The sequence below is a fragment of the Eublepharis macularius genome, chromosome 2 (genome assembly GCF_028583425.1).
Source record: "Eublepharis macularius isolate TG4126 chromosome 2, MPM_Emac_v1.0, whole genome shotgun sequence".
In the NCBI taxonomy this organism is placed as follows: domain Eukaryota; kingdom Metazoa; phylum Chordata; class Lepidosauria; order Squamata; family Eublepharidae; genus Eublepharis; species Eublepharis macularius.
The window spans coordinates 43,786,749-43,813,062 of NC_072791.1; the positions used below are offsets into that span (position 1 = coordinate 43,786,749).

The window sequence follows — 26,314 nt, forward strand, 5'->3', positions numbered from 1 at the left end:
GAGATCATTTCAGTGCAGTTACAGTAAATGCATAGAATGGTAAAACACCATCATCCACAGTGCAGGAAGGCAAGGGATATCAGGTCAGTGAGTATGCTTGACAGGAAGTGCTGGGTTCAGGATTTTAGTAATGCACCCTCCAAAGCACAGGGGAAACAGAGCCTGCGGAGGGGGAGCATCCCTGATGCCAGGCTGCCACTTCTGGGCAAGCACCCCAAAGTGATGTCATAGTGTCCATGCTGTTCCTCCCTCCATTTTTCTCCCACTGCTCCATTCAGTGAGTGCAGGAAATGCAGCACAGGGGTGGGAGGTTGCAAACAACTGGTACACCTACCAGCAATAAGACACCTTTAAGCAATAAGAGAGGAGGCATGCACCTCAAGCTCTCTCACACACTGCCCTGACAAAATGACAATGGCTGCCCTGTTGGAGAGGTGTCGGTCTTGTAGCCCTGCCACACGTCCAGTGTGGCTGTCTTCCAGGAGAGAAGCAGAATGGTATAATGGTGTGAGTGGCAGACCAGGATCTGGGAGACCATGGAGTAGTCACTCTCTCTGCCTCACCTACCTCACAGGGTTGCTGAGAGGTTAAAAGGAAGAAGAGGCAGCCACTTAGTAAACATCTTACAGGAAAGGGTGGGAAAAAAGAGGATGAGACAGCACACAGGGCAAAATGGCTTATACGACTGAATGACGGCAAAAATTAAAAATTAGGAGTGGGGAATCTCAGGCCTGGCCAGAGTTGCTGCTTCAGTGATTCTTCATGTAGTTTTCATTGCTGCAAGAAATGCAGAGACAATCACAGCAGCAACACAGTCTTCCCGTAGTGGGTTTACCTGCACTTCCCTTGACCCAGTCCCCCTTTGGCCACCCCCCACTCCCATCATTGGAGGACTTGTGAATCAATTAATTCAGTACATTTTATCCGGTCTTTCTTCCAAAGAGATCAGGATGGTGTACATTGTTCTCCCTATCTCCATCTTACCTTCACAATAACTACCCAGTGAGGTAGGCTAGGCCTAGAGAGACCCAACAAGTTTCATGGCTGAGAAAGGATTTGAACTCAAGATCTTCCACAATGCTGTACTATACTGACTCAATAGCAATTACCAGTTTTTGAAAAGCTCCCCAAAGCCCTGCAGCAGCATGACAGGAGACTTGAAAAATTGCACACCTTTCTATCCATACAGCATGCAGGGGCGGCGCCAGGGTTTTTGGTGCTCGCGGCCGGCTGGGCACCCCCACGCACACGCGCGCATGCCCCGGCCTGTGTGATGATGTCACGTGTGGTGTCATCATGGGTGCACGTGTGCCACCGGCCCGATCACTGCGGCGGGCGGCTGGGACAGCGCGGGGGTGGCCTATGAGCTCTCCCACTCAGTTGCTTGCACCGCCGCAGACACCTGCCCACAGCTGCTGTGCCCCGCCGGGGGCATGTGCTGGCGGCAGAGGTGGCGCAGGGCGGGAGGGATAAGAGGCTGCAGCTCTGTGGCGCGCACTCCCAACCCTAGCGCCTCCTCCGGCGCTCCCTCCAGCACCCCACGCCTGAGGCCACCGCCTACCTTGCCTCAATGGGCGCGCCGGCCCTGACAGTATGCCAACAGGCGTTGACAATTTATTACACTGAGCTTGGATGAGAGCAGAGCAAAGCAGGGGAAAGTACAGAGCATGAACTATTGGGGGGCACCACATCGTGTGAATGCTCCAAAAAATCCACTTCTGGTTTGGACACCAAGTCACAGTAGAACCTCTGCTTGAAAGCAGCTCATCTTCTGAACATAAGTAGAATATAATAACAATATTCAATTTATATACCACCCTTCTGGACAACTTAACGCCCACTCAGTATAGTTTACAAAGTGTGTTGCTATTATTATCCTCAGGATAATCACCCTGTGAGGTGGGTGGGGCTGAGAGAGCTCCAAGAAGCTGTGATTGACCCAAGGTCACCCAGCTGGCTTCGAGCGGAGGAGTGGGGAATCAAACCTGGCTTTCCAGATTAGAGTCCTGCTGCTCTTAATCACTACACCAAACTGGCCTGCTGGATCGGACCAATGCTCCATCTATTCCAGCAAACTGTTTTACACAGCAGCCAACCAGTTGCCAGGGAGGGCTCAACCACCAGGGCACAGAGGCCGAGGCCCTCCCCTGATGCTGCCTCTCAGCACTGGCATTCAAAGATTTGCTGCCTCTGTGGATGGAGGCTCTCTTCATTCACCATGGAAGGTAGCCATTGATGGACGTCTCTTCCATGACTCAGTCTAGCCCTGCTTTCCAAGCAACTTCTTGCAGCTTTGTTCAGCATCAAGGCCTAAATCTATAACTAGCATCAGTTAGGAAAGAAACACTGGCAGGTCCCAGCTCTGGAGTTTTCACAGGGGAAGAGCATCTTGGCAGAAGCATTTTTAACAATAACTAGACACATTCCTTGCAAGGGGCCTGCTTATATCCCAAGTGCTGCTCCTAGCAGTGACGCTGGTACGAGCACTTATATGTAACTCAGAGAATGAGCATGCCTCCGATTGTGTATGTTTACCTGTGTGGGTGTGTGTGAGAGGAAGACAGAGCAAGTGCACAGGGATTTTAAACGAGCAAAGCAAGCTCCCCCAAAGCAGAGCCTGTCCTTCCACTTCGGCTGATTGGTTTGCATTTAGGTTACAACATCTTTTAAATCATAGCTGTCAAGGAACTAAGTGATATTCAGCCAGCCATACATTTCTCTTAGAATAATTAGCAGCCAATTAGTCCTAATTGTTTCTGTGGGAAGCAACTGAGCACAGCAGTTGTACTTAGCTCCTATATAACAACAACAAAAACCTCCTTTCTCTTCAAACAATGACTGCCCATTTTCATTTAATTAGTGCACTATTACTGGAGGTTCATTTGGGTGCAATCATAAAGTTGCTCTGCTGGAAGGGCAATTTTAAGATCCTCTAATCCATTCCCTTGAAATAAGGTAAAAGAACATTCTTTACAAATAGAGTGTTTCAACTCTTTAGAAACAATGGGAAAGCCTGAACTTCCCCCACAATGCCAGATTAATGTTTATTTCATCTTAAATCTAATCCCCTTCTACTTCTCCCTAATAAAGAGAAGGCTGGGAGGGGAGGGAAGACAAAACAAGAAGGAAAAGCCATAATCTTCAGGTCCTGCTTGCATGCTCCCCTGAGACATCTGGCTGGCTGAACTTAGACGTGGATCTGTAGGCTGAATTCAGACATTACAAACACTTTCAGGTATATTTGTGATAAGAGTCCAGTTTATTCCCGAACTTGATAATGCTCTCCCTCACATCAGACCGAATGGTTCCTAAACAAACTGCAATTTGCAGCAATGTTCAAATTGGGCCTCTCTAATAAATTGGTGTTTCTTTCTTGTCTACAAACCAGGCAGACTCCTAGCTTGGAGACAAGAAAGAAACTTCAATTGGTTGAAACAGCCCAATTTAAACTGAACAAGTAATCGTAGCCAGGCAGACAGGGCCTAACCCATGACATGCTGCTTCTGCGTCCACCCTGGGTCCTGTCAAACCAGGTTCACGAACACCTAAGTTCACCTTTCATGTAAAAATAAGTGTTTCCAGATAGTGTATTACTTGGCTGATACTAATTCATTGTGAAGTTTTATTTCTGGAGAGAGAGGAGTGCAGAACTTCTGCTTTAGCACAAAATAATGTGTGTGTGCAGTGCCAAAGTACTTTTTAAAAAATCTGTGCTGAAGCAAACTCACAAGAAAGAGCTTTACTCAAAGTGTCGTGTCTTGTTTCAATTACATTAAAACACATTTGATAAACATTTTTTCTCTTTAAAGAAAGTTCACAGCTTTTAAAACACACGCACACATACCACGTTTGTATATTTTAGCACCTGATCTACTTCAAGGATTCTTAGGTGGTGCACTAAGACATGCTTGCTAGTCCTCCAACTTTGGTACCACATTGAGGAGGCAAATTAGCACATGGGAACACTGAAATCAGAAAGACTCTGAGATCAGGAAAGGCTGATCAACAAGAGAGATGGATATGAATTCGTTCTAAAACACTGCACCCCATTTTGAAGCCAAGAGTGTAGAAGCAGTGTCAGCTATCTGCTTCAGCTCTCATCACTGCACAATATACATGGCTCAATGGTTCTGTGAACTCTCTGCAGCTTGAAAGCTAGAAGATATTTAGAAAGAAGAAAGCATGTGTTAAACACATCCCACCCCCCCACCCCCCGGTAAGCACACAGCCTGAGAAGTTGCTTCTCCACCATTATGTTCTTAAGGCCTCAATCCCATCCTGCCCACACACCAGCAGACGACCATATGCCACTGACTGATGTTAAAGGACACGATCCACTCTCTTGTCAAAGACAGGAGTTGTCTGTTCCTGATGCTGAAGGCACATAAAATCCCCAAATTCCTCAACTGCTTCAGCTCTGAAGATTCCTCACATAGTTGTTCAGTTGCTCTGTATGCAAAACAGAAACAACCCAGCAGGGCTTTAAAACCCCTGTAAACTCAGAATTAAAATAACAACAACAACTGGCTCCCCCCAGCGAAGGGCCTCTGTACCAAGTCCTTTACTGTAAATATATCTGTAATGGCAGAATAGCAAACTCTCTGGATAAGATCTCGCTTCACAAAATCCTGATACAAATTAATACAGGAGGAGACATGACGTAAGTCTTTTTATAAAAAACCTTCTTGCAACTTCCACTTACCCAAGACAACAGACAGCTGATTCCCAAATAGAGGCAGCAACGTTATTGGGAGTAATGGAAGGGGGGAGAATGTGTGATCCTGGTTAGCAATTGGCTCACTGAATCTCTTCTCTGGACGCTGATGAAGTTCCCAGAAAAGAGCCCAAGAGCCTTCGATTCTTGCTGAGAAGCTGCAGCAGCAGCAGCAGCAGCTGTACCTCCAAGGCCTCCGGAGATACAAGAGGAAAGATGCTGGCAGTACATCTGAGGCCGCTACGGTGTGTACGCAGCTGATGATGCATGAAGAATTGGCATCCTTCCCTGCTGCTCGCCTTTTTTGGATACTGGGAATAACCCTGCATTGATTGGCAGATCAGATCAGATGGGTCAGCTTTCTGAAGGAGGCTCCCCCCACTTTCCTCAGTTCTAATCACGGTGTATAACCACTCTCAGGGAAAGCAGAGACCCCAGAGGAACCCCCTAAAGAACATTTCGCATCCACAGTTACCTCAGCTGGGCGTTGACCATCCGCAAGCACCAGCAGTTTCTCTCAGAGTTATGCCCTTTATATATTATACTCAGCAGGCCAAATAGCTTGGAGCATTTATGTACAGCCAGAGCATGCGTGGGAAGAAGCTGGCAAGCAAACAGACAAACGCACAAACAGACACACAGTTTCCCCCAACCCTGTCACTGCTGCTATTCATCAGTTTCACTGGGTTTGGTATTTTAGTTATTCCCATATTAGGAAGGATGTTGCCCACAGCTAGGTCACCATTTGGGGAGGAACGGGCTCAGATGCTGCCTGATTCCTATCCAGCCCTAGAGACAAACAAGTGTGACAGTCAGAGATGCATCACTGACTGGAATCCTGGAAGGGACCTGTCCTGCTGTGCAGCAGCCAGTCAGATTCTTTAGAGAAATGGCCTCTGAATTATTGTATAATAGATGGCTACAAATAGAGAAGAGAGCCCACCTCCCACAGCAGAGGCCCAGTAAGTGAGATTCTCACAGTTTCCTATCACATATCTGCTGCAAGCTCCTCTCACTGCTTTAAAATTGGAGAAATGCGTAAGGAATTGTAATTGATAGGCTGCGTCTCAGAGGCTCAAGAGATTTGCTCCCCTCTTCCTCCAAGGCATCATACGGGACTGTTCACCCATGTTATTTTTTCAAGGCTGTTTCCCTTGCTATCACCAGCCCTGTTCACCCAAATAAGGATGTCCCAATGACAACCTTTTGTTGACTGTTCTGGTCCCCTTAGGGATCACTGCATTTCTCTGTGAACTGTGAACTCCGCCCACCAGAGGTAACCACCCTGCTCTCATATCCTATCCTGAACAAGAAGAACTTCAAGAACCCTTGATCTTCAGGAGTCAAAACGTTTCAGCCTCTCTTTCTTATTTGTTTGCTGTTGTCAACCTTAATATAAAAAAGAAGTGTTTGAAATGTAGCTCTTGGCAAGTACTAAATTAAAGGTTTGATTCACGCTTCATAGCAGTAGGCCTGTTTGCTGCACTTCCACTCGCATGCTCTCTGCAGGGGAAACAAGAAGCGTGAAGGGGTGACGTGCATCGCCAAATACATGGTAGACACACACCAGGGAATCGGGCAGATCTCAGCTCCCTAACATGTGCACCTTAGTGATCAGGGACTTAGTGATCAGAGACCCTTTTCACTTTGCGTTCCTGAGATACTGGTGTAAACATAGCAAACACTGTTGCCACCAGAAGGTGTGAATCAGCCTTAAGAAGAAAGAAGAGTACACTTGTCCCAAGAGGCAACTGATCAGAACAATGTAGAATGCATGGAGTAGCCTGGGCAAAAGGAGGCAAAGGTTTTATTTGAGGTCATTTTGCTGGTGAGCTTGCAAGCTTTCGGGCTTCACAGAATCCTTTATCTGTGCTGAATGACTGTAATAAGAAGGAAGAGAGAGACAGCCTGTTCATCCCGAGTATGAAATCCACCCATCCTTTTGCCCTAAAACTTCCAACAGATGCCAAAGTCCAGTTTTATTCAGTGAAGCTGCCCGACAATAGCCCCTACCAACAGTCTATTTTGTAACAACACCAAATGTGCACACGTTGTGCCTTTACAATAACAACATCTAATACTGCTTTCCGCACAATCCATCTGCAAAGCACCAATCTGCAAAGCACCAAGCAAACATTAACTGATTAGATGGCATGCTCCCCAAGGCAGGGACTTATTACTTGCTTGGCAATGCCCTACTTCTGACTTTACAACAAGCGCTTAACAACTGCGACAACACACCGTGTTTCTTCCCCTGTATTAATGAGCCTAGCAAAATATTTTGACAGCCTTAGGAACACAAAGCAGTAGACTGATTTGCCCAAGTGGCAAAGAGTTCAGGTCCACAACTCCTTGTTCCCACTGCCTTCTCAGAGGCTGCAGCTTGTTCTCCTCAGCTGACGATAATGGGCAGGGGCCTGTGGCTCAGTGGCAGAGCATCTGCTTGGCACGCAGAAGACCCCTGCTTCAATCCACAGCCTCTCCAGCTGAAAAGGACCAGGCAGGAAGTAATGTGAAAGAGCTCATTTTGAGACCCTGGAGAGCAGTTGTCAGTCTGAGTAGGGGTGCGGGGCAGGCGAATGGCGCGGGCGGCTTCCCAGCCTCCTGTGCTGCCTCCACCAACTCCACGGCATGCCGGGACAGCCGGCTTGCCACGTGGGCAGTATGCTCCTCCCTGTGTGATGACATCACAGAAGTGACGTCATCACGCAGCGCCAGGAGCGCATGTGTGCCGGACTTGGGTTGCCCTGGGCGCTGGCAACCCTACATCTGGCCCTGATTCAAAGAGATGTGTTCAGGTGTTAAATATGATAAATATGAGGGTATTTTCCAGGCAAGTTCACAAGATCTCAGAACAGGATCCTATAGTTGATTCCTTCATGAAGGGTCTGGAACTCATGAAGCAGGAAAGATGCTGTTCCAGTTATTGCAAGAGTGGAACTGAGGCTTTAGAGGCTGCTGAAATTCTTGATCATTTCCGTTCTGTGGTAAAAGTATTCAACTCCATTACAGAAACTGGGCCCAGACTTGCAATCTCATGCTTCTTTATTTCTTGATATATTCTCCCTTACGGCATGCATGTGTCTCTAAGGATTCTTCTGTCAATAGAAAGATACTGATACAGAGAGCTCAGACTCCTTGCTGGAGTCTGAAAAACATTTACCTGGGAGTCAGCCCCTCTGAATAAAATGGAAATCAATTCTAAGTAAACATGCATAGGATTGTATGGCCAGCCACGTAACCTTGCTGCAGGGTCTGGAATGAGATCTCCGTATGCCGGGGAGTTTTCAGGCAGATCTTCCAGATTCTCTGGTATCAATTTCAGTGGATCCTCCCAGATTGCCTCCTCCTTAAAGTTATGCCTCTGAGGCATTAACCTTCTTTTAAAACTCCATCAAACTGGACTGTTCAAACATACAGACCACAATATAATTCATAATAGCTATCAGCAGTGCCACCTTTCTTCTTAAAACCTTTAAAAGCAAACATGAGTTATGGTCCTATACAACCACCTTTGGCTGTTGAAACCATTTTAATAATAATAACATTTGATTTATATACCGCCCTTCAGATGACTTAACACCCACTCAGAGTGGTTTACAAAGTATGCTATTATTATCCCCACAACAAAACAATCTGTGAGGTGGGTGGGGCTGAGATCTCCGGAGAGCTGTGACTGACCCAAGGTCACCCAGCTGGCTTCAAGCGGAGGAGTGGGGAATCAAACCCAGTTCTCTAGATTAGAGTCCCACGCTCTTAACCACTACACCAAACTGGCTTTGGAATGTGGAGGTGAGTGTAATCTTATACAGTCCTTTCTGCTTCGCCAAGTCTTTCTCCTGAGATGTCCATGACGTGTTTTTATTTTCACTTTCATACCATATGACAAACAATCCATGCACATATTTAGCACTTCAAAAAACTTTTAACTAAATACAACCAACTACTACTCACTGTAAGTGCTAATATTTCCCATATCCCACTCCTTACAGATGTTAATTGGTTCAGTTATATCCAAATAACTTCCTAATTGGATCTGCTTTTCATGTTTCATCATGCACCTGCCTATATCAGATTTTATATTACTCCTACGTTACAGATCTATTAACAGTTGGGAGTGGTCCTCCTCCTCAACCACTCTGAGTGGATTACTCTTTCGACAGGATTTTATTTATTTATTTATGTTATTTATAGTCCACCTTTCTCACTTAAGATTACACTGTATAAATAAACCAGATCAATGGCTGGGACATTCAATAAACAATACAATAGGCTATGGATTGCAGAAATGTGAAAACAAGCCTAAGTCCCTAATACAGAGATGAAAAATTGCTGAAACAAAACAGAAGAAATTTGACAAGACATATTCAACAACGTGGAAACTAATCACCAGGAGCATATCCAGATCCATAGACAGTATCTAGTAGTATAGTCTACAGTTGCTGTCCCTTTACCAAAAGACCTCTCTGAGCCATTTCTTACAGCACAGATCTATTATTGGAGTGAAAAAGCCCTCCTCAGTAATTCAGTTTTGCAAACTTTGCAGGAAGCCAAGAGAGCAGGAGCTCTCCTGATCTCTTCAGGCAGGTCATTCCAAAGGTGGCGGATGCCACAGAGAATGTGTATGTATGGGCAGCAACCAATTTTGCCCAGCTGCAGATGAGCAAAGCTGCCATGGCAGAGCACAGGAAGAGAGGCGGACCTGCAGATATGAGGGGCCAAGGCCATGGAAGGCATTGTACGTGACAGCCAGTATCTTGAAGTAAGCCCAGTAACTGATGGGCAGCCAATGGAGTGACTGCAAAATATGAGTAAAATGTATGCTCTGCCTAGCTCCCAATAACAGTTGAGCTGCGGCATTCTGCACCAACTGGAGTCTCCAAGTTGACTTTGAGGGAGACCTATGTAGAGTACGTTAACAGTAGTACGTTAACAGTAAATACAAGTTGATGGGGTCTGAACTGGCGGAGACTGACCAAGAGAGAGATCTTGGAGTCATGATAGATAACTCACTAAAAACGTCAGCACAGTGTGTGACTGCCATAAAAAAAGCTAATGCTATGCTAGGGGTTATTAGGAAAGGGATTGAAAACAAATCAGCCGGTATCATAATGCCTCTGTATAAATCGATGGTGAGGCCTCATTTGGAGTACTGTGTACAGTTCTGGTCGCCACACCTTAAAAAAGATATCATAGCACTGGAAAAAGTACAGAGAAGGGCAACTAAAATGATTAAAGGGTTGGAACACTTTCCCTATGAGGAAAGATTGAGGCGCTTGGGGCTCTTTAGCCTGGAGAAAAGACGACTGAGGGGAGACATGATAGAGGTTTACAAGATAATGCACGGGTTAGAGAAGGTCGAGAAAGATGTGTTTTTCTCCCTTTCTCACAATACAAGAACTCGTGGGCACTCTATGAAATTATTGAGCAGTCGGGTTAGAACAGATAGAAGAAAATACTACTTTACACAAAGGGTGATAAACACATGGAATTCGTTGCCACAGGAGGTGGTGGCAGCTACAAGCATTGCCAGCTTCAAGAGGGGACTGGACAAATATATGGAGCAGAGGTCCATCAGTGGCTATTAGCCACAGGAGATAGATGGTATTCTCTTTGTGGGGAGGTGGTGCTCTGTTGTCTTGGTGCTGGAAGGAAGGCAGTGGGAGGGCTTCTGGTGTCCTGGCCTCACTGACAGTCCTTTAGATGGCACTGGATTTCTAGCCACTGTGTGTGACAGAATGTTGGACTGGATGGGCCACTGGCCTGATCCAACATGGCTTTGCTTATGTTCTTATGTTCTTAGTCTCGTCTCCAGTCTCTTTGTTACCATTGCATGAATCCAGGAGGCCAGATCAGCGGTTTTAAACTGGTCTCTCTTTGTAACATCATGCCCGACCTTTCTGTTTTTTCCTCTTTTAGATATTTCTGTGTTGCCCCTCCAGTGTCCTGCTCAAGGCAGCTTATAATTAAGACAATGTAACAATATAAAAACAAGCCATTGGACATAAAAATAAATGCATTGGCTAATGCATATACATGCCATGCACCTGATAAAGTGAGCTCACAAAAACTTATGCTAGAATAAATGTTGCTAGTCTTTAAGGCTCCTGTTTTATTTTTCCATCAATCCTAACTAGCATCACAATGGGGGGGCGGGGACAAAAAGAAACAAAGAGGAAGAGGAATAAGCAGACATAACCATTTGCTAGAGGGGATTGTCAGAAAAACAACAGGCATAAAACAAAATTAGAGGAATTGCAGTTCAGATCTCCCACCCTATGTGGCTTGTCGGAGTCACCACTGGTCCCTTGGCAATCCCACTTCCTAGCAGCGGACGGAGAGAGATCCTGTTGTCTGCCTTTTTGTATGGGTGGCTGAATATGTTGGCTGATGAACAAGAGTCAAGCAGACTATATTACCATTCCCAGCTCTACTGTACTGACAGAGGCAAACAAACATTAAAAACAGCTAAAGAAAGAAAGCATTTATCGCCAGGGAAGGATATGAGAGAAGAAACAAGTCCTCAGATCCAACACCTACAGGGGAGAGGTGTGAAATGCAAAGGAAATGAGCATCACAAAATCATTAATAACATTTTGATGAAGCCGCAATCCAAACACAATGAGCTTTACAATGCTAAATGCAACACACACACACACACTAAAAGCTTACAGAAAAAATAAACTGATAATGAGAGGAGAAAGACAATAAAAGAGCATAGCTAGGGTGTGACCAAATTTAATTGCATACTTCTCAAATGTGAGAGGGAATTTTCTCCTTGGGAAAAAGCAACAACATAGTGTGCCCATTCCAGTGCTAGATTCAAGAGTGCTCAGACAAAAAAAAAAACAAGGCCAAGTTCTCCATCCCAGGAGGAAAACATCAAACATCCATGCTGGAAGAACTCATAAAAGGGAGTATGACAGTGCTGAGAGATTAACTTCAGGGAGTGCCACTTAAGGAAGGATTGGGCCAATTGTTATGTTTATTGTGTTTAATGAAACAAGCTTTGCTGGTATGTAGGCTACACAATTGTCTGGTCAGACAAGCATCCCCATGGGAAACAATAAGAACAGCACTTAGATTTCCTGGGTTCATAAGCAGATTGAAAAAGCCACTTAGATCATGCTGTGTATCCTATTTTATATTTATATACTTCATTTATACCCTTTCTCCCCAGCGGAGACCCCAAATAGCTTACATTGTTCTCCTCTCATCCATTTTATTTTCACGACAACCCTATGAGGTTGGCTAGGCTGGCAGAAAGTGGCTGGTCCTTGGTCACTGGAGTTGAAGTTTGGTCTCCAAGATCCTAGCCCAATATTCAAACCACTTTACCACACTGGCTCTCTGTTTAAAGTCACTATCATCTACTTCCTGTTTTATTTCTACAATACCCATTTCTTTGGTTTCTTCTTCCCAGCATGCAAGGGTACAATTTGACAACAGCTCACCACATACCCTGTGCCCACGGAAGTCAGCTAAGCATCCTACAGAGGTCTTACCATCACAGCCTGAAATTCTCTCTCCCAGCTCTCTTTTTTTGTCTTGCACTAACAGCCTGATGAGGATTCTGGGGGACTTGAAAGCTGGCAACACAGTTTTGCATTGGTTTGGTTGGTCTTGATATGGGGTGGCAAGTGGCATTGGATTTGGACTTCCCCAAAGAACAGCTTTCACAGGTCAGGTGCAACAACACAGTACAGGCAACACCTCCAAGCCCTGTGGGACTCCGGGCCATCCCTCTGGTCCTCTAACAGAGTCCAGTTGAATCTGCGCAGGATGCAAAGATCAAAACAGTCATTGTTGCTGAAAGACACCTTCTTGTTGCACTTTTTGATCTACTAAAGCATTAAAGTAGCCAAAAAGAAAAGCTGTTGTCTGAACACTACCTGATGGCATTAGCATCGCTTGTGAAAATGATTCCTGTTAGCTTTAATATTGGGTGGCTTTTCATGCAATTTTTAAATGTCTTCTGCATCATTTAAACTCCATCTTTATTTAGCCTTTCGTCCCCAAATTTTGGTGCGGGAAATCGTTGTGTTGGAATGGAAAATTCTTGTCAATTTTTGTAAGGAATATTGAGAGACGAGTTATTCTGCTGAAGGTTGTTCATGTAAAATCAGGGGGAAATCAAGATCCGCCCCCCAGTGCATTTCTCTGTAAAAAATCCCCCCCCTTTCCCTTCCAGTGCCAGCAGCAGCTCTTACCATCAGGCTTCTTGTTTCTTTTGGAGGGGAATACCCAGTACCCGGGTTTATTAGGTGCCAACAGTGTCCCAGAGGTATCAGCAGGAGCAGAGAACAGCTGTCAGGAGTCAGGACTGGACTTGAGACCTTCAACTGAAGAGAGGCGTTAACAATGTCTATTAATGGATGGTGCTCAGCAGAGTGGCATAAGCCACCAGTTTGACCAAAGCCCGAAATGGAGCATGTCTTGACCTTTCCAGAAATAAGTTTTCTACCACTAGAAATTTGATACAGTGAAAACTGCTGTTTTTTCTCTGCCCTGCAGTTGATTCTTTTTCTAAAAAAAAATTATTGGCCTGATTATCCTCCTGTGATCACTGCTTTATTAGATATGTTCCTGCATTAGTTTTATCGATTCTACTGCTGTAAGTTTTTAAGAGATAATTTTAAGGCTGCTGTTTTATTGTTGGTTTCACTGTCTTATTGATATGTTGTTTTATTGTCAAGCCTAGAAGTGGCTTGAGAGCTTTTGCACAGAGAGTTGTGGGAATACAGCTATTTTAAAACTGGTGTAAAATCCAGACAGTGTTCTCCGAAACCAACCCATAGGCTGTGAGAGGAGTCAAAAATCTTTTTCACAGCTAGTGCTTGGGTTGCAAGGATGTTGCATTTTAAAACTAACTTTCTTCTAAGCTTCTCTGTTGCGGCTGTGGGCACAGAAGGGATTAATATTAACAATAATAACAATAATGATCCATTTATATACTGCCCTTCCGGACATCTTAACACCCACTCACAGCAGTTTACAAAGTGTGCGTTATTATTATCCTCATGACAATCATCCTGTGAGGTGGGTGGGGCTGAGAGAGCTCCAAGAAGCTGTGACTGACCCAAGTTCACCCAGCTGGCTTCAAGCAGTGGAGTGAGGAATCAAACCCGATTCTCCAGATTAGAGTCCTGCCGCTCTTAACCACTACTCCAAACTGGCACTCAGAATGGCTTCAATGCCACATATACCTGATGGCTACTACCTTACAACATGAGTAGTTAACACTGGCTCTGTACATGACAGCATCATTTGGAAACCTTTAAAGTAACTTTCCATGCGCACTGCCTGCTAAGGGCTATATCACCCCACCTCATGTGCCTGCTTAAAAATAATTTTGAAAAAAACTTAACAACCTCCATTCTGCTACACTGCCCTCTTGTTGTGTAAGATGGCAGCAAATCCCATGTCTTCTTCCTTTTAAACCCTGCCAAGCTCTGTACGGCACAGTCACAAGGCCAGGCTGTAAACTGCTTAAGGAGACAATGAATCCCCACATTAGCATAACATGAGATATGTCCTGCTGACACCACGCTGGCTTAAACCCAATACAGGTACAACTGTAGGGGCCGGAAACGGGTAGCATCAGACAAGGAACGGAGCTCAGTGGGCATCACCCGAAGCCCCCGCAGCTCAGGTTCAGCCCCCAGCAACAGCATAATATTATGCTAGTGAAAATGCTGTCTTAAATCTAAATGCAACCACTGAATGTAATAGAAACTGAAGTCCCCTCCCACATCTGCCTCACCTATACAGCCACCTTGTGGCCTAGGTCTGAGATACAAAGCCTGCACTGATCAGAGCTCTCCCCGGGACTATAGAAATCCCTCTCAGGGCACCCATATCTCACAGCAGGCACCATAGCATGGGGTTACATCTCTCTAGCCTCACATCCTACACCCTTAGAAAACTCACAGGGGATCCCTGTATCCCGCCCTGACTGTTGCATTTTGAACCAGCTTTCTAAATCATCTTCAAAGGCAACCCCATGTGTTCTTTTGAAACATTAAAACTGCCTTCCTATATGCTTCTACAAGACCTTGCTTGGCTATTTCCAAAGTCATTCCAAAGTTCTGAGTACGCCTCACTTGGAAATGGCATGGCATGTGACCCACAGACCACAAGGGAAGGTGCACATCATGCCCCTCCCAAGCATTCTTCCTTAAGTTCTTGCATAAATTGATGTCTGGCAATTTCCCTTTCCCCAAAACAGTCTTCATGCTGCATCCCATTCCATTCAGTAGAATTCCCCCAACCATTAGGAGCAACTTTTCAGGGGACTACAGTGGGAATGGGCAGTGTTATAGAATGGTTATAGTGTTGGATTAAGACTGGGGAGGTCTGGGTTAAGATCTCCAACTCTGCCATAAAATTCACTGGAGGACTGGCCAGTCATTCTCTCTCTGCCTAACCCACCACACGGGGCTGTTGTAAAGATAAAATGGAGGGAAGAAACATTTATGACACTTTTGCAGGAAGGGTGCCATAAAAAGAGGCTGCCAATTGCTCTGAAACCTGAACTCCGGCTCATTCCCAGTTCTGAGTCTCTTGTCCATCATTCATTGCCACCTTGGTTTGTCTTTTTTTAAGCAGAAACTTTTCCTGGCATGGTAATCATGTGGTAATGGTTACCATTAAGCCTCTATTCCACACAGATTACCTGCCCCAAGTTTAAAGCTTTGGGAAAGTGAGTTTTTTTCCTGCTTCCTCACAGCATCACGGCACACTCCTGTACCTGTGGGGGTTTCCCTGGCTTTTCTCCCAATATTTCTCAAATCTGCTTTGTTCTGAAGTATTGGCAAAAATGGCAGTAAAGCCATGAGGCCTGCTTTGTGGGTGGGAAAATTTGGATTATCCAGTTCACATGGCAGCCATTTCCTCCTTTTGCCACTGGGGGGCTTACAATTTTTTTTTAAAAAAATCAACAGTAGAATATTGTTAAATCAATATACCATTGTACGGATAGATGTAGCAGGTTTTCTGAATCCCCAACTTCCTTATTTTAAAACAACCCACTAAGTATCTAGTCCTTTCCCCTGCAGAGATATAAGAAGAAATGCACAGGGGAAGAGTTAGAGACTTGCTCTTTTTTTTTCTTCCAAAAATGAAAGCTGGGAATCCAGAGAACCTGTTGCACCTATCATTACAATGTGATATCAATATAACAGTACTCTAGTGCCAATTTTTTTTAAGTTGCAAAAGGTCTGATCACATATGGGGGGATTGGAGCAGGGAAACTGTGGAGAAACCTGCCACTTGGAAACCACATTGCTGCTGTGCTTAATCTGCAGCTGCACCAGCAACAGGGAAACTGAAAAATCCCATTCCAGTGGGGAAGACACCAAAGAGGTAGGAGATTTTCTTCCAGGCGGTCAGCAGCCCTAACTTCTGGGATGTTTTTGCCAATGCATGAAAATGAACCTAGAAACGCACAATGAATTTAGGAATGCTGCTTGCATGGAGCTTGGCAGCAACTGAAGCCCCGGCTCCTGGGGCACTGCAGCATCTCTTGCAGGTGCAATCAAGAACCCGCATTTAGACTTTAGAACCAACTAAAATGTTGCATCCTTTGGGTGGATATTGCAAAAATCCCTGCCCTGTAGAAATGCTTCCTGCATAGGGTTGCCAGGTCCCTTGAGTCCCCCAGCAGGAGCCCGGGAGCCTGGCACTTAACCCTCGCTAGCTTCTGAGTCTTATTTTGTGTGCGTGCCGTGTGAGGACATCACTTCCAGGAAGTGACATCATCATGCGGGTCAAAGGGTGGCCTGGGAATCTCCTGCGCCCGCCAAAGGGCTGAATCACCTTCCCACAAGCCTGATTCAGCCTGAAATGGGCCTGTTGCGGAGCGTGCCGCTGCAGGTCATGGGGAGTGCTGCACCACCCGGGGGGCGCACTGGGGGGCGCACCCCCCTACTGGCCAGGTAAGTGGGTGCGGGGGGAGGAGGTGGGAGCAGGGGATTCCCGCACCCCTGGTGGGAGAATGGCAAGCCCACTCCTGCAATGGGGCAGCATTCCTTGATGTATGCATTTCCCCTATCACTTACAGCTGTGGTGGCAGAGATTCTGGAGTGGATATCATGGCCAAACTCACCTATAATAATTAACAATTAATTGAATGCTGATAGACCTAATACAAGCAGTGATTTCTTATGTATTTGCTATAAGCAATTCACAATTACTTATTTATTCTGAGAAGCTGTGTTAGTTACATTGAGTACTGAAGGCAAGAATTCAGAGCTTTATCTCAGAAGGTAACGGTACAGGCTAATGTGTGTTTGTCAGATACATTTAGGCAGAAAGGAATTCTTGAAAAGTAACATATTCAGACATATTCTGTAGGATCTCACATGTGCAAATGTAACATGAGTTGACTGCACTAAAGAAGATGACATGTGTACTACAATTTCTAACTGTGACATAAACTATGAACCAGTCATACAGTACTTAGGTACAATGATGTTCTGATGTCATAAATGTTATAAAAACTCTGCTGCTCAAGGGAGGAGCCAGAGGGAACCATTTTTGGTATTTTGTTCTCTCGCTTAAAATTTCAATTAAAGTTCTATAGACCACTCACTCCACTCCAGCCGTTTGTGTCTAATTGGGAAGGGTGCAGAGGGTCAGCCATTTTCAGGCATAACAACCCCACAGGCAACTATGCAAGTGATATGGAGCCTTGAAACATTCTCTTCTTATTAGGGTTCTTTCGTAGAACCAGTTGTTATCTACGAGGAAGTTATCATTCATGGCCAGCATCATGATGTCCTGAGGTGGGGCCCAGGGCTTCTGCCACTACCCCCCTGCCTATGAGTCCTCTCTCCCACCCACCCACCCACCCACATCTTTTGCCCATCTGTTTGTGAGTGTACCACCCCCTGTGTCCCCAGCTGCACATGCTGTCCTGCAGTGTTGGGGAAATGATGTGAGAGTTGGCCAGTTTGGTGTAGTAGTTAAGAGCAGCAGGACTTTAATCTGGAGAGCCAGGTTTGATTCCCCACTCCTCCACTTGAAGCCAGCTGGGTGACCTTGGATCAGTCACACCTTTTCCAGACTTCTCTCAGCCCCATCCACCTTACAGGGTGATTGTTGTACAGATAATAATAACATACTTTGTAAACTGCTCTGAGTGGGTATCAAGTTGTCCTGAAGGGCAAAATATAAATCGAATTTTATTATGCTGTTGTTGTTGTTGTAGGCAAAGGGAGGAGTCATGGGCAGATAGGTGAAATGTAGGTGAGCTGAAAGGGAGTCATGAGCATGGGGCCTAGCGGTGGCAGAGGAGGGGAAGCGAGCCCCTAGACACTCTCTCCCAGGACCTGCCAAAATCTGAACCCAGCCCTGGAAGATGAGAGATGGGCGGTTTTCATTCTGCAAGCTCTCCTTGCCTACAGGAGCTAAGCCGCCCACTCACTTCACAAGGATATCAGATACCAGACAAAACAGCTTACAGTCACTTCCAGTGACATGGGCAGGACTGCAGCCAATCACCTTGATGGGGTTTTTTTTTTGCAACCCTTGCAAAGATTATCAACTGAAAACTTTTAATTAATAGGCTTTGCTATATCTGCACTAACTGGGATTCCTGACAAGTCTTACCTCCTTCTTTTAAAACTTCTGTTTTCTCCCTCTTGCTCCAGGGAACAATGCACTACCACCATCACAACACTAACTAAAGTTCCAGGAAAAGAAAATGCCGTAACAAGCAACCAATCAGTACCTTCATGTAAGTGACTAGTCTGCTGCGGCAGTACCTAGAAGCGGTAAGATACCTGCAGTGCTGTGTGTGGCTACGAGGTCCCCCTAGGGAAGAAGAGCTGACTCCAAAGCTCCAGAACGCTGCAAAAGGCTGCAACCATTCTAGGAAGAGCGCGAGTTTTACAGCAGCAGAGAGTGTGGCGAGTCCCAGCAAAGCCGAGCCATAGGGATGAAGAATGTTGAACTCTGAGTGCTGCAGGCATCGACACCCCTTTCTATCTCCATGTAATTAGTATCCCTTGCACTGGGGGTTCTTTGCAGATGAGGCAAAGAATAAATTTCTACAAGGTAAGGTAGCAGAATAACATGACCAGTATGAACAGTGAAAGTGGCTCAGGGATGCCTGGGACCAAACCTGGGACCTTCTGCATGCAAAACAGATGTTCTTCCACTAAGCCATGGCCCCACCCCCAAATGAAGCTTCTTTCAGTGTCGTCTACTCTGGTAGCAACTCTCCCAGGTCTCCAGTAGAGTTACTCATGCCATCTACTGCTTGACCCCTCTTACCTGGAGATGATAGGGATTGAACCTGGGACCTTCTGCATGCAAGGTAGATGATTTACTTCTGAGCCACAGCCCTTCCTCAACACAGGAACTAGTGTGGGTAAGCCCCCTGTGTGTGTTAACTGCGGAGACAGAGCAGGCTGAGAAAGACAAACCCCAGCTATTTTGATACCCAAGTAGTGCATACTCTGAGAGGCCTGCTGCAAAATTGTTCACAAATTTTGCAGATGAGCTTGGGGTGCACCTCAGACCCTATACTACAAGCAGCAACAGACACTGCTAGGGACCAATCCCTCTGAGGCACTCCAGATTTCTTTATGGTGTTGTAAAGTATGCAAAACAATGCTCAGCTTGTGCACAACGTCACTGGCAGGTGCTGCATTTGAGAGCTGCATCCCAAGACTCCATGAAACCCCAGAGGATGCGGCAACTTCACTTTTGATTTTGATGCTACAGCTGCCAATACTGCTGTTTGAATGCAATTCTCAAGGCACGTGTGCAAAGGATCTGGGGCACAACTCCAGGATTGCACGCTGCATCCACTTCCTTGCTCTGAAAAATATGCCCATGCGATGGAGTGCATGATAAATCTGGGAGACTGATCCAGCACTGGCTGAAAGAGTGCCATCAATCTCCCAAACTAGAGCCCAAGGGAAATGCTGCTAGCCAGAAACTCCTCTGCCTGGAAGTTCCCTGTCAAGCAGGTTAATCTAGCTAGTGTACTTTATCTCAGAAAGCCACATAGAGACTCTGCCAATTCTGTACTGACCTCTGTAATGCAACAGCAGTGAGAAATTAGCAAAGTTTTACATGGACAACATGTTACCCCAGGTATAACAATGCCTGAGATTACTGCCCAAACTCCCGTGCAGTTTTGTACTTCCTTTCAGCACTGTTTCTTACACTTCTGGATTAGTGAGATTCTCTCATTAGCAACCAATGCCCCAGTCTAATGCTAGGGAGAGAGGTGCTGAAGGATCAGTGGCTTTCTAAGTCCGGCACCCTGGCTGCCAGCAGGCCGTTAAAACCACGTTTTGCAACCACATCCTACTCTCTAGTCATTCCACTTCCCTACAGATTCTTGCAATCCTTCCAGATGCTCTCTGCTCACCTAGCCTGGGGAACGGGCTGTTTCTGAGCAGGTATCTGGCAACAGCCCTCTTTCAGAAACTAATAAGGAAAAGCCCAGCTGGGACCCAGAGCAAAATTCAGTCGGTTCAGCCCACACAGCCTCCAGGAAAAGAGAGAAAAAATGAAAGAACTCAGCTCACATACAGCTCCCCAGAAAGCTGCAGACGTGCCGCTCCAAACAGCACTCTCTGTTCCAGCCTCTTCCAGGAATCATAACAAGGGCAAGCTGGGAGAATACAGATAGTCCTTATCACTCCATTAAATCCTGAACTACACAGGATCCCCTTGCCCCGTGACATCAGCGTAAAGCCGTAAATCCTGGTCAAGCTTCACATATTTCCTCGAGGCGAAAACCAAACTTCCTTTTCTCTGACACAAGCAGCATATTAGAAGTCACATTATAGTGTAGGTACAGTCAGCCTATCAAGTCACAAAAGCACAGCTGCCCTCTGTGAACACCTCACCCCAACTACCTTACAGCCTGAAGGATCATACCCCCTTCTGGAGACAGCAGATGTCCTACTGCAGAGGGTGGGGGTGATAAGGATACCAAATTTCCTTCTCCATCAGGGCAAAGCGCACCAGTTCAGCCACATTATTTTCATGATCAAACAGTCTGGTGTGGTCCTAAAATTCTCCTTATTAATTTGCTTATTTAAAAAATTATATTCAACCTTTTGACAGTATACAAGCTGATGAGGCTTTCTTCAAAACAAGGTATCTCTTTTTTAAAAAACCAACATAAAACACATTTTTAAAACTCTTATACTGAAACAACAGACAGAGCAGTATTAATTCAGACCCAGTATGTAGGCGTATCAAACTACAATTGCCAGGAAGATTTAAAAGGTCTTAACTTGATGCCTGGAAAAGAAAAGTATCTGGGGTCAATGAGTATTCTGGGAAAGGGGAGACAAACAAGATACCTTTACAGAAAAGACCTCATCCTAGTAACCATCAAATCAATGGTAGGGGTGCACCTGAAGCAGCGCTTCAGGCGATAGTCTTAACAAATGGGCACGTTTCTGAACTTTGTGACAGATTTTGGGATACAGATAACTTCCTGTCAGTTCCTTAAGGCAAAGTGTACATTTCCCCAAAGCACAGTTTCTATTATCCAAAAGGTGGGTTGTTTTTAGTTGCTGGTTGTTTTTAGTTCCTCCTACAGATGGGAACTAGAAACAAGTGCAGAGATTCAAGGCTTTTTTCCAGCTGGAATGCAGTGGAACGGAGTTCTGGAACCTCTTGAAAATGGTCACAGGGCTGGTGGCCCCGCCCCCTGATCTCCAGACAGAGGGCAATCTAAACTCCCCTCTGTCTGGAGATCAGGGGGCGGGGCCACCAGCCATGTGACCATTTTCCCCGAGGGCAACCCACTGAGTTCCACCACCTCTTTTCCCAGAAAAAAAGCCCTGCAGAGATCAATATGTAAAAGTTGGTAGCCAAGGTTCTATTGAGGATGGGGTTAAAGCTATGCCCAGATCCTTTTTTAGATCAGGGAAAAATGAGACTGTCACGGCTGTGTATGCAAACAGGCACAATACCTTTGGGTACAAGATAGTGGGGTAAAAACTGGGGAAAGCCGTCACCTTCATGCTCTGCTTTGCAACCTTCTCCAGGCAGTTGGGCTGGTCACTGTCGGCACCTAACTGCTAGACTGGGTGGATTTTTGCTCTGACCAAGCAAGGCCATTCTTGCCTGCATGGCAGGTCTGCAACATGCACCTGCTAAAGTCAGAGATGTGAAGACCTTGAAAAAACCAGCAGGGAGTGTTTTTTGATTGCTCCTCCCCAAGATTTTTTTTTGCAGGGGAAGCACTGGGGAAAACCCCCTCCTATTAAATAGCTTCTTTCCTGGAATAAATGAAATGCTCTTTAAAGTAAGATTTTAAATGTATTGTCGAAGGCTTTCACGGCCGGAGAACGATGGTTGTTGTGGGTTTTCCGGGCTGTATTGCTGTGGTCTTGGCATAAGATTTTAAACATCTGAAATGTATGTAATGATGATTTTTATGTAAGACAATCTATAGTAGTGGACCCACAAGGACTTGCAGGGGACACACCATTTCCCCCTGTATCCCCCTCCCTCACGATTTCCTCTTTACCTTTCCTGGCAGCCCCTATAGCCTTTCCCTGCTTCCTTCTCTTCTTCCTACCCACCAGCTAATCTCCCTTTATCTGCTCCCTTGTTTTCAGTTTTCCTTCCTTCCTCCCTCCCTCTGGAAGCCTCTCCCCAGAAAAAGTCTGGCTGAGTTATGTGGTGTCCGCTGGTGCTCAGCCCAGTTTGCAAGCCTAGTTGTGTAGTCAGTGGCTGCTGCCAGCTCCGGGGTAAGTGGTGTGGGTAGTGAGTAGAGTTGCCAGTCTCCAGGTGGCGGCTGGAGATCTCCTGGAATTACAGCTGATCTCCAGGTGACAGAGATCAGTTCCCCTGGAGAAAATGGCTGCTTTGGAAGGTGGACTCTATGACATTATACCATTCTGAGGCTCCTCCCCTCCACAAACCCCACCCTCTTCAGGCTCCACCTGCAAAATCTCCATGAATTTCCCAACCTGGATCTGGCAACCCTAGTACTGAGTGTCTGGTGGTCACGGCTGGGCCTGTCCTTCCTCTGACAGAGGATCTGATAGTGGAAGACCACAACACCATTTATTTTATTTATTGCATTTCTAGACTGCCCTCCCCGTCAGATGGGCTCAGGGCAGTGTAACAACATACAATTTATAACATACAGTTTAAAAACAATAAAAGTATTATAAATAAACATTAAAACACTATTCCACATACAATAAAACTTCTCAATTGGTGGAAGAGGCAATAAAATTTCTCGACTGGCGGAATAAATATTAAAATACAGCATTTTAGGCACAGGGCTTGGCTCTTACATCAAGCCCTGTGCCACACTTATGAGCTCCTGCATGGGTGGTGGACGGTCTTCAGTGGTGTGGCTGGCGAGAGGACAGCCTAGCCCCCACCAAATGCCTGGTGGAACATCTCCATCTTGCAGGCTTGGTGGAAAGATAACAAATCCTGCCGGGCCTAGTCTCCTCAGACTAGCTAAGACCGAAAAGGCCCTGGCTCTGGTAGAGGCCAGACAGACCTCCCTGGGGCCAGGGACCATCAGTAACTGCTTATTAGCTGATCGAAGTGACCTCCGGGAAACATATGGGGAGAGGCGGTCCTGAAGGTATGCTGGGCCCAGTCCGCATAGGGCTTTCCAGAGCTTTTTTGGCCTTCAAGTCCACCCCTGCTCCCCCATGGCTTTGCTTAGCAGAAACCAAGGGGTGGAAAGCTCAGCAATATTGTGGTTACCTAACTACCTCCAAAATGGCAACTAAGAGCTCAGTCTGCATTAGGGTTGTCAGCCTCCAGGTGGTAGCTGGAGATGTCCCGGAATTACAACTGATCTTCAGGCAACAGAGACCAGTTCCCCTGGAGAAAATGGCTGCTCTGACAGGAGAACTCTTATGGAATTATACTCCATAATTTTAATTTAATTTAATTTATTCAATGTATAGTCTGCCCTCCCCACACCAGTGGGCTCACTGGTGTTCCTCTCCTCCCCAAACCTCACCCTCTCCAGGCTCCACCCACAAAATCTCCAGGAATTTCCCAACCTGGATCTGGCAACCTTAGTCTGCATTTTTTTCTTAAAGCTACCAACATTGTTTCTATTATTGTGGGGAGTTAACCCCTCAACGTATTTTTTTTTTAAGATTTCAGATTTTTCTACAAAGTTGGGGCTTTGCAGAGAAATTCCCCCATCTGTCCCTAGATCCATTGTGTAGATCTATTAATCCCACTGTATGGCCCGTTTCAGAATGAGATATATAACAATTCCTGTGTATGCTTCAGACCGGAACAACAAATTTTCAAGGCTATGTATATTGTTTGAATGTGACTAATTTTGTCCACAATTAATTTATAATGTATAGTGATGTGTAGAAGTTAAAACGGTGGACTAGCCAGTGAGATCCAGCTTCAAATCTCTGTTCTGCCATGATGTTCGTGAGGTGATCACTCGCTGCTTAACTATCTCACAGAATCATTGTGAAAATAAAATGGAGGAGGAGAGAAACACATATGAAACAAAAATGTAATGGACGGCCTACAGTAATTGGTTTTTCTTAACATGGTTACAGAAAACAGTTACATGTCACATTATGGACCAAGTATTAAAAGTTGTCAGCTGGCCAGGGGGGAAATGTTCAGTCCCTTTAATAGAGGTTCAGTATGCAGAAATCGGCAGTTGAAGCTTTTCACAGCACGGAACTAACTAACATCACCTGATAAATGGTACAGATTCAACTGATATTAAAGGGGCAGCCAGAGGGACCATTTTAAAAGCTGGCAACCTTAGATCATGGTATCCTGACAAGACAGGCATTCCATCTGCTTTCCACAAATAAATTAAAGGATCAGGATATGTGTTTCTTTGGAAAGAAATCATATCTGGGTGTGTAATCACCACTCCACATTCAATCATCCCAGGGACAAACAAACATGAGGTGGCTTACTTACTTCACTGCAACTGACAATAACAATAAACATCAATCAACCGTGTCCAAACCTGGATTTTCTCGTCCCTTGCTCAAGAACACCAACACAGGTGACAGAAACAAACAAAACATACGATCAGTACAGGCTTTGGGGAGGAAGGGAAGGCAGTTAAAATAGAATATTAAGAGATTCAAGCAGGCTTATCTTAATTTTTAAGCTACACAGCAGATGAATCTTTTCTAACATCCTAAAAGACAGACAGTATGAGAAAGAAAGTCACAGGTAAGCAAAGCAGCAAATCTACTCTTTAAAAGCCATAATCCTGGAAATCAAGTCTCACTTCTATTGCAAGTGAGGGGTGGGATTGTGGAATCAATCTCCTAGGTGTAGAATTATGTGTGTGTAATTAATGGAATCTGGTCTGCTCAGTCACACTCCCTTTCCCTCCATCAATTAATACCAGCTTCAGTATGTTTTTAAAATATTTATACCCCACGCAGTTTGCAAACTCTGGTTCTCAAGGCACTTACAGTAAAACAAACAAAACAATTATGAGAGAGAGAGAGAGAGAGAGAGAGAGAGAGAGAGAGAGAGAGAGAGAGAGAGAGAGAGAACATGAACCCATTACAAAAATAAACTGATCATAAAACACCAACAAATAAACCTAAAACCAGCAGAATTGTTCAACATGTACAAATTAATTAAAACTAACAATATTTGATTTATACACCATCCTTCACAACTTAATGCCCACACAGAGCAGTTTATAAATTGTGTTATGATTATCCTCACAACAATCACCTTGTGGGGTGGTTGGGGTGGTTGGGGCTGAGAGAGCTCTAGAAGAGCTGTGACTGACCCAAGCTGCCTTCAAGCGGAGAAGTGGGGAATCAAACCCAGTTCTTCAGATAAAAGTCTTGCCGCTCTTAACCACTACACAAAATGGCACTACACCCAACTTCAAAAATCTGCTTGAATTCACTCTTTATAAAGGGGAGGTCCATTCCCATGACCTGGTATGAAAAAGAGAAAGTTTTCTTGAAGGCAGCCAATTGCTGAATACTATATGGGCAATAAGTGTCTACCAAGCTGTCCCATTCTCATGTGCAGAGAACACACTCATTTTGGGGTATGCTTTATGGTGGGCTCAGAAACAGCCATAAAGCTACAGTGCTTGGGTAAAAATGTTTAGGGGCTGTGGACTATACTACTGTACTGAGTATAGTTCATGCGATCTGTTGCTGTAAGTATAACCCTACTATGTAATTTTTGCATTGTTTAATGTGTCATGTTAGTACTTATGCTTTGCTTTAGTTCTGTTTTCAGACTTCTGTCTAGTTCCAGATTTCTGCAATCGAAATACTACTGTATTGTTTGTTATATGTCCCATCCTGTTGGATTATATTGACTTACTCACTGTAACCCACTTTGAGTCCCAGTGAGAAAGATGTACTATAAATAACATAAATGAATACATTTAACCACAGCAATGAGAGAGATGGGTGGGTACACCTAAAAACAAATTCAAAGGGCTCCAAAATCTGTGACAACCACATGACTCTGCAACATGAAGGGGTCAACATTTGAACTTGGGCAGGTCAGATCAGTGTGAGAACAGAATACAAGTTTCTGCAAAGAGTTTGATGCTTTTAGTATGCCTTCTGACCAGCCCAGGAATAACCCCGATAAACTCCAAGC

At 45.2% G+C, this 26,314-nt stretch overlaps 1 protein-coding gene across 3 annotated transcripts in view; it reads right to left on the reverse strand.

The window, feature by feature from the left end:
* Positions 1-26,314, reverse strand: part of TMEM63C (transmembrane protein 63C) — an 87,516-nt gene that overhangs the window by 50,745 nt on the left and 10,457 nt on the right. The window contains exon 2 of one of the 3 annotated variants that reach the window (XM_054970764.1): positions 12,925-13,056. The exons of the other annotated variants lie outside the window; for them this stretch is intronic. The gene's annotated coding sequence lies outside the window, so the exon portion shown is untranslated. The remainder of the gene's footprint in view (positions 1-12,924; positions 13,057-26,314) is intronic. 3 annotated transcript variants of the gene reach the window in all.